Source organism: Mus pahari, chromosome 8 (genome assembly GCF_900095145.1).
Source record: "Mus pahari chromosome 8, PAHARI_EIJ_v1.1, whole genome shotgun sequence".
Classification (NCBI taxonomy): domain Eukaryota; kingdom Metazoa; phylum Chordata; class Mammalia; order Rodentia; family Muridae; genus Mus; species Mus pahari.
The window spans coordinates 78,826,440-78,831,479 of record NC_034597.1 but is presented as its reverse complement, the minus strand read 5'-3'; positions in this window follow the sequence as shown (position 1 = coordinate 78,831,479).

The following is a 5,040-nucleotide window of genomic DNA, read 5'->3' as shown; positions in this document are numbered from 1 at the left end:
AGGAGGAGGAGGAGGAGGAGGAGGAGGAGAAATCCTGAGCAGAAGCAGACGGCCTGGAGAAACAGAAAGTTCTACGCAGTCTCATAGATACAGAAGATGGTAGTGTAGAGGTAGATGTGCCCAATCTAGGTACACAGCATGTAATCATATTAACTGTGTTGTGTTTTCATTGCTGGGGCATATTTGGGAGGAGATTTACTGCAACATGCCCCCTCCCCACCCTGTGGTTTTGCAGTTATACCAAGCTATAAAATCCCATTAGAAGAATTGGAGCCTTGCACTGTTGTACAAAATTTATCTTGATAGTTTGTAAGTTTTACTTTGTCTGTGTGTGTGTGTGTGTGTGTGTGTGTGTGTATGTGTGTGTATGAGTGTGTGTGTGTGTATGTGTGTCTTGAAATTTGATTGAATGTTTTAGATATAAAGTTTCAGGGCAGGTATTAGAGACTACTATATACACTATCATTGCATCTGTACATAGAAACATTCACAAGATGTCTAATAATCAACACTTCTGTATTTGGAACAAGAAATAATCACCTTCTCTATTTTAAATAGAAATTACTTCTTATTTAATACTGTAAATCTGCTTGATACACTCTTTGACATGTTGATAATGTTAATTATTTGATTAACATCCAGATGTCATTGTTGTCCCTCCCCTGATCTGTCAAAAGATGAATGACTTTATTACTAAATATTTCTACTTTTCAGTGATTATTATGTGGATTGGGACACTAACAAACATATTCATAACAAGTATAAACTTAACTTCCACCCAAACTAATGCATTTTCTACTGTTTTAAATTATGTTTTCTGGTTTTTACTGGCCATCATGAGGCTGCTAGATCATAGAATACACTGAGACTACGTATGGATCATGAGATGGAGCACCACATGATTCCTTTTTTTTTTTTTTTGCTCACTTTCAGACTCAAAAGAATTCCTTTCGAGTATCAGTTCTGTTTTTCCATAACATTTGTAAAAATGGACTCAGGTAAAAATGTTCCAAAAGACTAAACGATTATTCATCATTCACCAATACATAAAAATTATTAATTCATATTAAAATGATACACCTCTACCTTGAAATTCTAATTCATACAATTCGTTTTATAATAAGACAAAAAGTTAAAATGATTCTGTAATACTTAGCATAAACCTTGCTTGTGGGAATGGGTTTCTTGTGGCCATCCTGAGGAGGAAATATACTGATAAAATAATCCTGAAATAGACACAAAATCTTGGCAAAAATAATTAAATAGATTTTGACTGCCTGTTTTACTTAAGTTTTTTATGTTTTAAAAGTTCACTAGAGACTCTTTCTAGAAACCATGACTAGCCTGTCCATCAATTAATAGTTTACCAGTGATTAAACCTTCCTTTTTATTTAGACAGTACAGAGATCACTAATTAAATTGTGCTTTGCATTTTGAAAGGGATTTTATCATTTAATTACATATTGTTTACAAGTATGATTAACATTTATTCTACAAGGATTTTTTTTCTGATTTTAAACCAAATGGTAGATTTTGAAATGTCATAGCTAACATGATAATGGAACAGGGAGAATAACATAGTAGAAATCAGCATCTCAGACATTCAACTGTAAACAGCCTTATTTCTTCCAAATTATGGAAACTACACTTCTCATCTTCTTTGACAAAGGCAACCAATAGTAGCTTTCTTGTCTTTGTGAAGCATTTCATTACAAAGATCCAGGTGATAAGGGGGTTAATGTTCTTCTTTTTTTGTTTCCTTGCATGTTATCAAGTAAGAACTACTTCAAGGGAAGAGCATCTATCATCTTTTTTTTTTTTTCTAAAATGGAGATTCAGAGATGCCACATTTCATTTTGATCAGTGATACTGGTGGTTTCTCATATGTGCAAAAGGAAACCACCTCTTGGTTCCTAGTTTTGCAGTGTCAAGAATGCCATGTGTACTACTCTGAATTTCTTTCATGATGGACTGTAAAGTATAAGATGGAACGACAACATTTCTGCCTGACAAAACCTCCCTGCCCGAGTAGTCTTACTATTTGTTGATTTACTTGTTTCTGTTGTTGTTGTTGGTGGTGGTGTTTTTTAATTTTTGTTGTTCTTGTTTTTGTTTTTTGGGGTTTTTTTCTTTTTTTTTTTGCCTTCATAGAATTAACAAAACAGTTGTCAGAATGAACAGGGAAAGGTTTTTTTTTTCTTAGCCTTTTAAAGGTATTGTTAGAGATCAACATGAAAATCAATTTCTTGATCATATTGTAGGTTTAAATATTTTACATGTAAAGCAGTATAATCCAGTATAAAGATAAACCAATAAGGAAATTAGGAATTCATTCATTTTCATTGTTCATTTTCCAGAAACTGAGTAGCAACTTCCTTTCACTCCTTTCAAGATTCTTCATTGTCATTACTATGGCACTTGTGAACTGTCATGGCAGGACGACTGGAGAGAGTGTGCTACTTAACTTCCATATTGTAGTATAGTGCCATCTGAAGTTGTTCACTCATACTCTGATGGGCATCTCAGATAAGAGATTCTTTTCCTTAGTTCACCAGAGAAGGGATTTATGGCTTATAGGTATTACATTCCATAAACCTGACAAGAACAAGGTCAAAATTAGGTTAGGTAAAGAAGTCAGCAAAAGATCAGACAAGCCTAATAGAAGTCCTTTTGCTAGCATCAGGAGAGCCACTCAACAGCGTGACAGAATCTGTTGTATACCTTTGCCTGTGCTTTCTCCTCAGGCCCACAGTTGATAAAGAATCATGAAAACTACATTTTCCACCTCAACCCTATTGGTAATGTGTAACCTTTTTGCAAAATGTGGAAAAATGAAAATTGAGTGAATTCTTAGATGTTACTTGTTCTCAGATGTACTGATCTTTACTGTCAAATCATAATATCTACAACGAATAACAATTGAATTAAGACTGATAATGATATATGTTTTGAAATCTGGTGCAATTAAGATAACTGCAAAGTTTACACTGCAACGTTGTCACTTGTCCTCCAAGCCAACTCAGTTAACAGCAGCCCAGTGGCTGAATCCCTATAATAATAACCACAGTTAAAACACTTTTGCTGCTTCTATCACCAGTCGCAATGATTACATTCTGATTTGTATTTAAAATGCATAGAAACATGTTTTCCCAGGAAATGGCTTTCATTTCAAAATGTAAAGAGCTCTCTATTTATTGGAACGGCATAGTAGTCTTTTCTTTTCCCTTGGCAATAGCCAACGGTCTGATGGTTATCAAGATTATGGTGGCAGATCTTCTTCTTATTCCAACATTCTTAGTATAAAAATAGTGAATTTCAAAAGCAAACTTTAAATGAAAATTTTACCACCTTTCCCATAATTTAGAACTAAGCAGTTATTTCAAGAAACAACTCTTATAATACACACATAGTACATAAACCAAGGTTTTAGATCTTTTCTTTCTTTTTTTTTTACTGGCTATTTTATTTATTTCCATTTCAAATGCTTTCCCAGTTTCTCCCCCACCTTCCTCCCTCTCCCTTGCCTCTATGAGGGTGCTCTGCCACCTGCCCACCCATCCCCACTTCAGCACCCTAGCATTCCTCTATGCTGGGTCATTCAGCCTTCACAAGACAAATGGGTTCCCGTCCCACTAATGCCAGAAAGGGCAATCCTCTGCTACATATCCAAATTTTAACTCTTTTAAATGAGAAGTAGGTCCATAATAACTTCTGACTTAAAATGTTTAAAATGGTGTTGTATTAGAAAATAGTAAAACAGTTAGCTCATGGTATACTAGAGAAAGAATGCCACTCACTTTAAAAAAATAAAATTAAATTTAAAAAGCAGGAATTTCATGTGAGAATAATGGGACTTTCCTCTAAAAAACAATTTTTTTTAACCATGATATTAACTAATTTTTAATGAGTATTTTTGGTTACTAGATTTTAGTGTGAAATACATAGGAAAAAATGTACTTTGTGGGTTGTAGTTAATGCAATTTTCCCTTTGAAGTTACCAAATACATGGCTCTGAATTGATATGTTTGTAATTGACCTAGAACTGTGTCTTAAAGACAGAAGTGCTTACAAATATGTTGCTATAAATATGTTTATAAGACAGTAATAACTGAATCTACTTTTTTCTATACTGTATAATAGTTACTGTACTTTGATAATGGTATAGATAAAGAAATATTTTGATTAGTAAAAATATAATAGATTGCTATATATATAGTGGTCTCATGATATACATATGAGGAGAAATTATGAAAAGTAAATGTAAGAGGTTTTTGTCAGTTTAACATATAAATGGAAGAAAGTATGAAATTGAGAAGCTTTTACAAACAAATTTTAGAAAGTTGTAATGATGCTTTCTACTTCAAACAAAAATGAAACGGGTTTCATTAGCTTATGATATAACTTATTAAATTTATAGGTAAATATTGTTGTCACTCAGATGTTATGAATTTACTTAATCTGCAAGAATGAAAGATATATAGAATGACAGATTAATGACAGGAAGAATGAACATTTAAATCTGTGTTTCCTTAAATAGAGATCATTCAACGATGTTGTGTTTTCTAAGTTATCATGGTACCTAATAAATTAAAAAAAAAAGATTATGTAATATCTCCATCTTAAATACAAAGGAAAGACAATATATTATGTTTCAAAATATTTGAGAATAAAATCATATTTAACTGTATTTAATAAATCTCACATAGATCATAATAATATAATACTAAGTACAGAATTGTTTTGGTTTTCACCTGGGCTAAAGAGTTATGCATATACAAGCATTAGTAGGATGTACTCACAATACATATGGATAAAATACATTCCCATGCTAATAGTTTTATTGCCTAAATTATTTCATTTGATCAAAATCAGGCAGTGGGACACTGTGCAATTCTGTTGTGGTTATCTGTAAGAATACATCATTTTATTTTATTTTATTTTATTTTTTTAACATTAACAGATATTTATTTATTTTTTTCTTCCTTTTTTATTATTATTTTCTTTATTTACATTTCAAATGCTATCCCTAAAGTTTCCCAT